We start from the raw sequence: 13666 nt of genomic DNA, 5'->3' as shown, positions 1-13666 counted from the left end.
AGTTAACCGTTTCAACTATGCATTGCACTATAAAAGTTACAGCATAGTTTTTTTATTGAAGTATATTTGTCGGAAAATTCTTTTATTAATCTATTCTTGACTTATTTCCTTTCGATTAATAAAATATACAACTTTATATCACCCGGTCATCAAGTGTGGATATGGTAAATATTTATATATTTAGTTATGATTGATGGTATTTGTCCCGGTCAGTCCTCTGAAATGGTATCTGTTAAAAAAACACCTTTTGATATTATTTAAACACGTCATTTAACTTTTGTCAGTTGGACAAGTTAAGGTGTCAAACGTTTACCTTTATCGCATCTAATTCATTTTTCATAATATATAGCAAAATGGGTTTTTAATTGACAAAATTATTTGAAATAAGTCAAAATTGATCCTTTCTGTTTGGTGACTGTTGAAAGACTATACAAGTAATACGGATTTCTATCGTACACATGCATGTCGCTAGAAGCTTAAGGTATGCTTTCCAAGATTTTTATCAATATCTTATAAATGGACTTATAAATTGCTAATTCATCAAGATGCCGCCTCGTCTGATGACCTTTTCGTATGCAAGTTTTTAAGGTTACTTAGTACATAAATTATCATAAAAAGTATTAACAATTTACGATCCTTAAACAGTATGTTACATTCGATTGCACGTCATTTTGCAGAATGTTCGTTTTTTTTCTTTTTTTGCTATTGTACATGACAGTTTCTTAAATGACTTATAAGCATGACCTCTTGTTTGATAATTGAATAGTTGTCATCAATGTATTCCATAAGAGATTTGAACATGTAATTCGAAATGCTTTCTTTTTTAATATTTTATTGGTAAAATAATACTTAACCTTTATTTGTAACATATATCAAATAATTCATCAGTATCATTATTAGCTTCAGAATTATTTATCCAAGTTTTATATTTTTCAATTTATTTTCTATTGTTACTATAATTGGTTTTTTTTCTTTCCTTGTTGTGTTGTTCATTTTTATCATCAGCATCCTTCTGTATAAATGTTTTTTCATCTAAAACTTTGTGTTTTTTGTCATAAAAATGAACAGAAACCGTATCGTTTAAATCCGTTTACATTGTATTTTCCGATAGTGATTTAAAACTGTTAAAGGGGGCATTAATAGTGCCCTCCAACAGGTTTTCGTTGACAAGAAAATTCATCAAAATGATAATTTACAAAAAAAAAATACTATTCTTCGATAGCAATATATTACCGAAGAAGTTTACCCACACAAATTTATTTTTAAACAAAACCTATTTATTACAAATGCTTAAAAAGACAGAACTTTGATGTGTGTTTAGGAAAATATTGCTTTTTCGAAAGGCGGGACTGTTGCAAATCGTATACGGTCATGCATAAAATCTGACATGTTAGTTTTTCTTCTGTGTTGTCGCAATTTCAAGATCAATTCAAATTTAAAATAAATTTTCTTTATGGAAACACATTTGATCCATGTAAACTTCCAAATTAATTTTACAAATATATATTAATTTCTATTTTACTGCAACAGACGAAAACGACAGATCGGAAATTCTGTTGAACGTGAAATTGACCGGAATGATGACAATCAAGTGTCACGTGACACGGTTCATTGATCAAAAGTGAACGGATAAATGGTAATAAACTTACTTTCTTAAGGTTTAACAATTGTCGAGTCGATAATGTGAAAATGATTCTTTACTAGGAGTTTGTTTTCGTACAACAGTTGTGGATTTGGTCACTTTCAACACAAAAAGTTTGCCTTGAAGCTATTAAAACTTTGTCTGATGTTAAAATTGAGATATTGTTAGTACGGTTGATATCATTTATAGGGGGCGGGATATATTGTGCAACAACTTTTTTTTAACTCGCGAGACATACTGTTTTGTGGTCACTCCCTTTTCTTTGAATCGGTCGTCTGCCAAAGTCGGTGGTCGGGTTATTGCTATTGTCTTTGTGGTGATAACAAAAATCTTTTGAAGATTTATTATTTCATAATACCACCTTTTTCTATTTTCTCCATTTTCTTGTCTTTTTCTAAAGTGGTCACTCTGTCCTGGTGGTCATCTTGCATACCTATCTATTAAATAATTTGGACAAAGGCTAGGTTGTTAAAAACTTCGGTGTCTTCAAAGAAAGTCATTGATGACCTCTCCTGATTGAAGTTAGGAAACGATATTTTAAAACTGATGAAGATTTCAAAATAATGACTATGGTATTTATTGATCAACATAGTTGTGGCACAAAAGTTTAACTGTTACAGAAGATAAATGTTTCCTTACTGTGACTAATGTGCCGTATGGCCTTACTCTGTTTACAGTTATAAAGTGGTCTTCATTTTTGATAAAGCATCTTTTATCGAATGTTATTTTATCTTATAAAGTAATTCTTCTGATCAAAGCTATACCGTTTCCTGTGTTCTTGCTAATGCTTAGGCAACATTCTATTGTATTGTTGCTGAGATTAATTGCTGTCCTTGTTCAGAGGAAACATAGTGTTCCTATCTACACTCTGCTCAAATGTTTCTTTATACAGGTGTTTGTTCTGGCTTCCTTGATGATAAAAATCTCTCTCATATGACTTTTTTGTACCTTGAAGTTTAATGAATATTAACAGATAGATGTAAATCTTTTAAATTTTACAACTGTTACATTATTATTGTTTTAACACCATGACACTTACTGAATTCTGAAAAACAATTCTTCAGTAGTTTTACTCATTCGTGTATCTAAGAACAGTTTCAAAAAAATTGTCATGTAGAGTTTAAAATCTGTTGAAATTCATTGCTTTGTAAAAAGAGAACTTTCTAAGTTTATCTTAGAAAGATTTGGCACCTTTTACTGTCCTTATAGGTCACACATCTCTTTAACTGTTTCGGTTCTTGTACATTATCGTCTTTTAAAATTCGGTGTTGAACCTACCTGATGAAGATAAATTCAGAAAAGCTCTTTGAACGATTGAAGTTTATAACGTGTTTTTATTTTTGAATGAATTGTAAATAATTATATTTTATTTAAGGTCGTTCAATTTGTTCAATGAATATACTCCTGCTCAACCTATGTCTCTCGTTATATATGTAGATACGGAATTAAATCTAAGAAAACAATGAAACCGGTAATGCACAAAATATAGGCATGTAAGATCCATGACAGAATTAAAATGTCTGCAGATTTTATATAGCAGTGCATACGACAATTTATGTTTAATGATTCGGAATCTGCCTAAACGATTTTAGGTCCTTTTTATCAAATCTTCAACTGTTTCGGTTCTTGATCTTGTTGGTATTTAGCTTCAATCGTTCTTTGTGAAGGTAAATCTAGAAAAGCGCTTCCGAAACATGGAATTCATAAAGTGTTGTTTTCATTTTTTTTATGCCCCACCTACGATAGTAGAGGGGCATTATGTTGTCTGGTCTGTGCGTCCGTTCGTCCGTGTGTTCGTTCGTCTGTCCCGCTTCAGGTTAAAGTTTTTGGTCAAGGTAGTTTTTGATGAATCTGCTGTCCAATCAACCTGAAACTTAGTACACATGTTTCTCATGATATGATCTTTCTAATTTAACAGCCAAATTAGACTTTTGACTCCAATTTCACGGTCCACTGAACATAGAAAACGGAAGTGCCAGATTCAGGTTAAAGTTTTTGGTCAAGGTAGTTTTTTTTATGAAGTTGAAGTCCAATCAACTTGAAACTTAGTACACATGTTCCGTATGGTATGATCTTTCTAATTTTGATGCCAAATAAGACTTTTTACCCTATTTCACGGTCCATTGAACATGGAAAATGATAGTGCAAGTGGGGAATCAGTGTACTTTGGACACATTCTTGTTTTATGTGAAATTTGTTTCTTATAAAAATGACGCCCTCTCATTTTTAGCTTCCTTATACGTTAATTACCTGTTTCCATACTTTTGTTTCCGCATTTTCTTATTCCTCTCAAGCATGAAAATGCATTCCCAATACTTGCATACCTGTCAAAATGAGGTTATCTGTTTGACCTATATGGAACCAATGATCTGTGTAGAGTACTAGAAATTAGTGGTTGCAGGGATGTTATATGAAATACAAAAACCACAGTTATTGTTTATAAACTTAATCAGGAAAAAATATTTGACAGGATGTCATGTTTAGCTTCCAAAAGTAATGTTCAACACCATTTTAACTACATGACAATTCATGGCGGACTTGTTGTGACACTTGTCAGATATTTCTAAATCAAATATGCGTGGTAGGATCTTTCGAGAAATTAGTTTCTGTCATCAATTATAAGAATATATTCCCTTCTTTCAAAAAGTAATTTCGAGTGAATTTCGTAGTTCGGGTCTATTATGCAATTTGGTGTCTGTTTTAAATCGTTAGATGGATAAGAATCACCAAAAAGGTTAAGCAACTTCTGAAAGAATGCACGATAAAAAATATAAAAACTGTAGACATTTTTCAAAAAGTTGTGGTTGAAACCGCAAAAGTAACAATGACAAAAAGATAAGATGAGTGGTGCATAATTATAGTACGTGCTAAATCGGAGCACTGGCAGATTCTTTGATAGTTACGTTAGATTATCATTACAAATTTGGAAGGGCAATACTCTGAACAAACGGACTGAAGACCTAAATACGGACAAAACAGACCGTAATTTTCTTTATCAAAAATCAAAAAAATAACCGATCTGTATCATTTTATAATTAATAAATCGGAAAAATTTCAGTAAAATACAACCAATTGAGAAGAAGTATCTCGTATGCAGTAATAAATTACTACTGAAAATAATTAAGACATGAAAAAGAGGCAATGGTATTGGACTCGACTGGTTACCAAGAAGATAGACGTATTCAATCCAGTCATACAAGTCATATATCCCCTCGTGTCATGACTTTACGTAACATCCAATAATTTTTTGTATTTGATAAATGAGTGTTTTGTCAGTTAGATAAAATAATAGATATTTAATGATCAGGGGAAACAATCTCTGTCAATTATAGAAAAACATTAGTATCCACGATAAAGTGATTTTAAACAAATTTAGTAGATTATTATGTGAAGATCCACACATTAGTTAAATTGGTACAAATTAGGTCATATGATTTGTATATTCTTCTACAAAAGTTTCGTCTTAGTAGAAACAATAGTATATGATAAAGACATTTATCATTTATTTTATAGATCCCCGTTTGGAATTTAATGACACCCGTGCATGAATTGTGCACTAATGGATTTATTTATCAATAGTTAGTGGTAGTAGGCGATTTATATAATTACCACATAATAATAACGGTGGGTTTGATTAATATGTTTCTCAATAATCCATTATAGATTTAGAATATTTACAGGATGCAGATTTCATAGGTGGTAAATCAAGGTAATTTTCCATTTCAACCCTGCAAACCTTGTCAGTTTCAATTGATGTAAAATTTTATTTATCTTCCTAGCCTATAAAAATACATTATTTCAAATAGCAGCATTTTAAGTCAGCTTCGGAATACATTACTTAAAAACATTTTCAAAAATGTACATATGGAAGCCCTTGCTACCTGAAAAAAATATAGATAAAATAACAGCAAATTTGTGTCACAATATGGTCCTTTTACTCCTTTTTCTAAGAAGTTCCCCCTTTTCAATGTCAATATCGGCACGTGTAAAGGATGGGAAATGGTTATAACAGGTGTGTTAGAGCTCTGTCCCTTATGTGGTGCATGTTTCCTAGGGAGACTGTCAACCATACGAAAGAAGTCTGTGTGATAGAAATATTTAAAAAAAAGTTACGGTTCTGACTGTTCTAATGGTTTGAAATCTAAACATATTGTCTGTACATTTTTGTTACTAGTATTTGGCATATATTAACGGAGCTATTGGGTATATGTTAAGACAAATGCAACCTCAGATACAAAGAGCAAAAATATCTTGAGTCCTCATTATCATTCTAAAATTACTTCTTCTCAGTGTTTCTGGATGAAAATGCGAAAACAAGAAATATTTAGTGATACGTGTAGTTATTAATCGAACGAATATCAATTGTACTTTCTTATTTAAGGAAAATAAATAGTCACAGTGATAACGGTAAACTTGATTAATCATATACACTGACGTATCAATAATAGAAGACAATCAAACACAACAATCAAAACTTCACAATAATAATTACAAATTTGACAAACTTAGTTAAGACTAACTTGGTCAACTATACCGCCTTGTTTTAACGTGTTCATTTAATGTTGACAACCTTTCATTTTTATGTCTTATATCCGCGAAAGGACATGCCGCACAAACTGAAACTTTGGCCGACAAAGAAGTACACTGGACATTACATATGTTCAAATATGATTTACGTTGTAGTATGGACCTGTCCATGTCCGATAGTAGACTTGTCGGTTCCTGATTTAACACAGTGATTGACGTTGTGACATGCACTTTGCGCAGGTAACTAATGTCTTTAAACCTGCCTCGCGACTGGCGCGTGCATGTTTCAATTACCAATATTGTTTATGGTCATTCCTTTGTTTTTGGTCAGTTTGGGGTACGCAAAGGGTATATATTTATATCAGATTATTTTCACTTCAACAATTATAGCTGTATTGTTAAAATTTTCCAATTTATCAATGTGTAATTGAATTGTAAAACATGCTTTTTCAATTGCCTAAGGGAAATCTTATTATCAATGAATAAACGAAGGTAAAAGATTTAAACATCCTCTGTTTGATCCCCAAGGATACAAAAGTCTATAAATTAATATGAAGTTAATTTGGAGTTAATAATTTACTATGTGCAACATTTATGTCGTGTATTACAAGTAGAGCGTCGCGTTGACATATGAGTGTGCATCTTTATATCTTCTTCTCCACTCTACGTACATATTTAATGTCTAGAATATGATTTACAAATGGTAAGGAAACATAAATTTCCCCTATCAAGACTTGATATACTGCAAAGTTAATAGTCGTGGTCAAAATAAAAATAAATAATCAACCAGGTGCATTTATTTGGCAACATAAATTTCAAAATTACCTTATACGGGATCTAAACTGTATGCCGGTAAGAAAGTGTGTTGCCCTGGGTTCAGTATATGAAATTTAAGTTCACAGATTTTAATTATTCTTCTCAGATACCTATGCTATACCTGTCTCTGTTCATGTACATATTTTATACATTTTTTGTAGTACAGAGCAACCATCCGTTTACAGAAACGTTAATCAATTTATTATCGAATCAAATTGGTCTATAAGAAAACAATTTACAGCCATTTTCATTAATATCTTCGCTTTGATTAAATCTACAAGCCAAAAGAAAGAAAACGGGCATATTACATGATGCAGCAAAAAGTACTGCATATTAAATTTCACTTCAAAGTTCTATTAACATTGCATGCAATACGTATGCACATATATATGTTGATCTTGATACAATAGTTATTACCAAGTGGCATTTGTGATTAATGTTTTGTGTGTTTTAATAGTAGTCTTTTTTTTCATACAAAAGATTTATAATTGAATAATTACTTTCACTAAAAGCATTTACATGCTATTGGCTGCTAGGTTTTATTTCGTTGTGGTGTTCCATCTGCAGAGCACATTTAAACTTAAAATTAAAATTCCTAACAGAAATATGTATATTAAAGAGGATTAGTTTAAACATATTTATTTAAAGTGGATTGGGAAACAAGTTTTGCAACTTATAGTAATTTAACCCCTTTCCATTTTGCGGGTGCGAGTGCTGCCTTGTAGCGGCATTAGCCTGCTCTTTTTCGAAATCTACAAGGGTGTCTAGAACGTACAAGAAATATGGCTCTCTCTTAATACGGGTCAGCCATGTATATCATCGTTTTCCTCAAGACCAAACTCGAAAATGGTATTAGAGGATTAAGCTAGGGATATTTATTTCAAAGATCGAAAAAGAAGGGACAAAGGTAGACATGTGATAAAATGAATTTTCTCACAAAAAGATTGTCAAAAATAATAGCGATAACTTTAATCACGAAAACAATAAACGCACTGGTATCAAAAACTAGGTCTAGAATCATATTCAAATCAGTGTGGCTGTGGCCATTGATTGACGATCTAAATTATCCCATTGACTGGGACAAAGTAGGTGAAGGTTTGTCTGTAACGATCACTGCTCACTATGTACTTTTTAAAGACACTGAAACTGTGGGGTCACCAAAGGTTCTCAAAACCTAAATAAAGTAATTCGAAAAATTAATCAGGAAGGAATAACACGATGTTTTGATTTATATCAATAATATAAATCAAAACCTAAAGGTAATATTCCTGATTAATTTTACGATTTTTTAATTATTAAAGGCGTTAAAAACGTTTGGTGACCTCACAGTTTAAATTCTATAATAAGTCAGAAGTGAGCAGTGATCGTTACAGACAAACGTTTACTTAATCTGTCCCAGTCAATGGGATAATTTAGGTTGTCAATCAATGGCCACAGCCACACTGTTTTGAATATGATTCTATTTTAAATGTTTCGTCTTCAAGAATTATAATATTTCTAGGAAGGTTTCCAGCAAAGTTTCGCAAATAAAATTGTATACAAAAGTAAATGAATAGATTTTTATAGTTTTTATATAAATGTTTGGTTGGTGAATGACAAAATTAATTTCATATGATATTTGTTATTTGTGTTTTTTTTTATTATTTTTATGTTCTTTTCATTTTTTTTTTTTGGGGGGGGGGGGGGGGTCTGTCGAAATAACATATCCCTATTTTATTCAAATCAGGTTTGCCATTTAAAAAAAAAGAAATCCACTAATATTTCACTTGATCAAAATTACAACAGTGTTTTTTAGACATAATCCATTAAATCATTCTGGTAGTAGTTTATCGTTTCTATTCCGTATGTAATTTAAGATTTAGAAAGGACACACAACGGGCATTCAAATTGCGATCACCATCACGAATTTTGCTAACCAATACGATGTGTGACTTCACATGGCGGGGATGCATGCCTCGGATGACTAGTAAGCCATATCCACACACTCCGTTTTGGTGTTAAATGAATTTCATTCAGGTTCTTCTGTATATTAGTGCATTAAAGAGATTTGGACTTCTGTAAAGTAAAGTTTACCAATACATATCACCAGAATTGAATGGTATTGTATTCGCCAAAGAATTCTTATAACAACTCAACTCTGAATCCCAAGGTATTATTTTGTAACACAATATCTATCCTACTGCAATACCTATCCTACTACAACATACTATCTTACTTCAATTGAAGTTTAGAGTGCCTCTTCGTCCCAGTCAATCCATGCCACTAAGTTAAAGTAAAATTGAAATTATGAATTATATATATATCACTTTATTAAATTATGAAGAGCTGTATGTATTACAACAATAAAGTCTCATTCATGGCACAGAGAAATTATACGTATGAATATAACTATACATTTACTATTCTTTCCATTAGACAGTTTTTGCCATAGAGAGCTACATCGTTTCATAAAAAACTTCCAATCTATTAAAAACCAATATCAAAGCATTTGGTACTGTATTAGCAATGTTTTGAGCTAGACTAATGCTCCCATTTAAGATCTCTCTAGAGTTTAATTTCTACTTTACGCGAAACACTTCCAAAGCTCAACAAAAATAGCAGGCTTTGGAAGTTGATTTCCGTTAAGTCTTATTAGACTTTCATTTTTAGCAGATGCAAACACAACAATCCGAAACAGAGAACGTGATTTTAGCTATGTTACTTTATTTTTAACTTTTAACTTGTCGGATTTACTACATATGCACTTTGTCTGTATCTAAAGCAACTATTGGAATGAAATTATTAAGACTAAACTGCAAAGTATTGAAAATCCACTCTCGAACTGATTGTACTCCATAATACCGCTTTGCAGCAGATAACTTGTAAATCGAACTTTATACAGTATTATATATAACCTAAGCCGACCGTGCAAGGGCTGTATAGCCAGTCAAGGTCGTTAAAAACTTCCATTTGTTGTATAACCTAAGATCATAAAATATAAATGATATCCTAAATGTTTAGAAGTTTTTAAAAATACATAAGGGAAACAAATGTATATTTTTATAATATTGTAACTTTTTGGAATCAACTAAACTAATGATGGAATGTTCGGGGTCATCAACAATAAGCAAAGCCCATGCTCGTAAGACATACAACAACACAAGGTGAATGATCAGTACATAAGAGATGATAGAAATGTGTACATTTTTAATTTTAGTTCATTTATTTGTTTTGTATCTTTGTATGACGTGCATTTTCACTGAACTAGAACACATTTTTATTTAGGGGCCAGCCGAGGCCCGCCTCCGGGTAAGGAATTTTTTCGCTGCATTGAAGACCCAGTTGTGCACGGCCTTCGGCTGTTTTCTGCTCTTTGGTCTGGTTGTTGTCTCTTTGACATATTCCAATTTCCATTCTCAATTTCACATTACCTTGTAAAAGAGGGACGAAAGATACCAAAGGGACAGTCAAACTCATAAATCTAAAACAAACTGACAACGCCATGGCTAAAAATGAAAAAGACAAACCGAAACAACAGCACACACGACACAACATAGAAAACTAAAGAATAAACAACACGAACCCCACTGTTGAAACCCCCCAAATAGTGGTCAAGGGTGCCTTTTCTTTTCCTTAAGTCGTCTCGAATTAAAATAATGTATCCTTTTATGTTATTCCACATGGTTAGGTTCATTAATATCAAATAAGTTTTCCTGATCTTAATTCCCCAAATTTTAAAATAGTAATGGTAATTTCTTTTAAAAAAATGAAAACATAAGCATAAGTACATAAATGACGAAAAGGAAGAGGGGTGAAAATTTTGAAAGTCTTTAAGTTTCCTGTAAATAGAGGGATTTAACACGGTGGATAAGAGGAAGGGATATTGTATATAGGAACCAGTTGATATGAACGAAAACGTTATTCAATTTGGAATGCGACTATTTTGGCACTAATTAGGATAAAACGGAAAAAACTGTTCATCGTAATATTTCGCTTTAGTTTTATTGCAAGAAATTTCGAAACATTAAACAACTAAGCATCAGTCCAAAAAACAATCATAAAATTGGTTAACACAGATTTGATTTTTCTGTTTGACTTACTAAATGTGCAAGTTATCCACCCATCGTCCAATGCATGATTTTATGCGGAGTGGTACTTTAAGAAACATAACTGATGCAAATAAAGTATCACGAATTATTCTAAATGCCAACACATTCCATGTAAAAGACTAACAGATACAAGTTTCCGTCCAGAAACAATTTATCCTAGCATATTCAAAACAAAAACAGTTACCATTTTTGTTTAATGTGTGCACGGTAATAAAAGAGATGAGTTTCGACTGCCATTACAGAAAAAAAAGAATATTTTTTAGGGGCAGAAATTTATATATATCAACAATCAGTAATTTGTAGCAAGGGTTTTCTAATCAACAGAGGTTGCGTTATTACCCTTCATGATGCATCGGGTTGAAGAAGTCAATACAATACCATGTTTCAATGCTCTATTCAAACCTTGTGATATCTCTATCATGGAAGCGAAACCGATTGTTTTGCAGGGCGCTCAAATGTCCTCCGCCGGGGAGAGAGCGCAACTTCTGCAGATTAGAGAACCCTTGCAAAACCGGCGGAGGACATTTGAGCGCATTGATAGGACATTTGAGCGAAAAAAAATAGGACGTTTGAGCGAAAAGTAGAATCCGTTTGAGCTCCGGAATTTTAACCCATTTTAGAGAAATTTAAAATTGTCAAAGCCGATTTTAGCGAAATATTTTTTAACCCTTTTAAGTAAATAAATAATATATAATAAATTAAAATAGACTCAAGACAGCACAATATAAAACAATATAAAACATGTCCATTAAAATACAGCACAAATAGACTCAAGACAGCACAACATAAAACAATATAAAACTTTTCAATTAAAATACAGCACTTAAAGTCTAAAAGGTTAAATCAAATGTTAAAAGTCTGTTTTAGCATGGAATTTATAACCTAGAAAACGTACGTAATTGGGCTCTAGATATACCCCTTGTAAAATACTGTTCATAAAATTGCATAAGGAATTGCTCTTTCTCCTGGTCTTTTCTCGATTGTGGTGCACGTGCACATTCCTCTATACTTCGTATCTTTATATATGTTGTTGTTGAGTGTAATTTTATAATAGTATCGAGGAAAACATAAATTGCTGGGTGACAACTATTTTCGCTAAAATGGGCTATCGAAAATACAGGTGAGCTGATTAATCCGGCGCTTAAATGGGCTCTAATGTTGGCGCTCAAATGTCCCCTAGTAGTTTTATTTTTTTCGCTCAAATGTCCTGCGCCCTCTCTCCCTTCATGTGGCATCAGTGTGAAGAAGTCCATAGAATATTATATTTCTATGCTCTATTCAATCCTTGAGAATCAGACGTTTTTTCTCATTAGCTAGTTATTGCAGAATCATTTAGTATCATTATATTTTTACTCCAAACAAGTATATATTTTTTTTCAATTTAGATGCTTCGGTTTACTGCTTGCGTTTTTTTACTAAGCTCAGGTATTTAGTAAAAACAGTTTCTAAAACAGTTTTCACATCAAAACATCTACGCCGGATGATTAAATAAATTGAAAAAATACTCCTTTATGATTCCTTTGAATTCAAAGGTGTCTGGAAAAAAAACGTTCGTCACAGTTTTGATATTAAAAATTAATAAACAATTCTAAATGAAAAAGCAGTAATTAGGCGATTCATTCAAACAATTTCATCAATGACGAGAAATTTGAGTAAATTAAAAAAAAAACAATATCAAATTGAACTTGACTATCTTCAAAAGATAATTCTCATTTAGCATAAATGACACGGAAATTCCATAGGGATAAAAAGATTTTTTGAAGAATCACTACTCTCTGAACTTTGAAAAAAGGGAGATAACTTCTATAGAGAATAATATATGTAGCAAGTCTCGTTGTTCTGTGACATTGTAGCTCTCGTAAAGTTGTCCTCTCGTCACTTTTTATTATAGGACGCAAGTATTTGTGTTTCCTTTTTATCATTTAACTTTGGTATATGCATTTTTGCAATAAGATAAAATGACGTATCAAATTTCAAATGTATAATTTTGACGATTCCTAGGATGAATAAAATTGCTAGACAATACAGCAATTTTAAACTGCTTTATATTTAAAATTTTGGTTATTTGTATATATATTTAAATTTAAAAACATGATCAACCTTACGTGAGTTTTTACTGGGAGAAAAGGTGTTCGATAAAATGTTTTATCTTATTTATCTTTATGTTATTCAAATAGCTTCTTTTTTTTTTTAAATAGACCCCCGACCCATTACTTGCAAGAAATTATTTAAATTAGTGGTATTTTTATCTAGTTGACTACCTAAAGACGCATACACAAACACATGAACACACACACACTGAGTTGGGCAAGAGTTTCTTATAATCTTGCTATACCAAAAGTCGTCGGATGCAAGTTCTGAAACTTATCATTCAACAAGATACAAAACAGAAAGAAGAAAAAAATCACAAATTGTCTTTTTTTTTAAATGTTATCACTATTCTTCAATCTAAAAGCAAAAAAAAAACTTTTGTTTTTTCTTTTTCTTTTTCTTCTTCTTCATATTTTGGCTTTTTTTTTCATTGAGAAATCAACTCGCACCTGGTTGCACCTAGAATTCTATGAATCTGGCTAAGTACGTGAAGGACCAACGA

At 31.8% G+C, this 13666-nt stretch overlaps 1 protein-coding gene across 2 annotated transcripts in view; it reads left to right on the top strand.

The window, feature by feature from the left end:
• The window catches only part of LOC139511884 (homeobox protein Hox-B7a-like), a 52334-nt gene that overhangs the window by 23934 nt on the left and 14734 nt on the right, over positions 1-13666 (top strand). The gene's annotated exons all lie outside the window — the stretch shown is intronic.

Source organism: Mytilus edulis, chromosome 2 (genome assembly GCF_963676685.1).
Source record: "Mytilus edulis chromosome 2, xbMytEdul2.2, whole genome shotgun sequence".
In the NCBI taxonomy this organism is placed as follows: Eukaryota; Metazoa; Mollusca; class Bivalvia; order Mytilida; family Mytilidae; genus Mytilus; species Mytilus edulis.
This window is presented reverse-complemented; position numbering and strand designations above follow the sequence as displayed.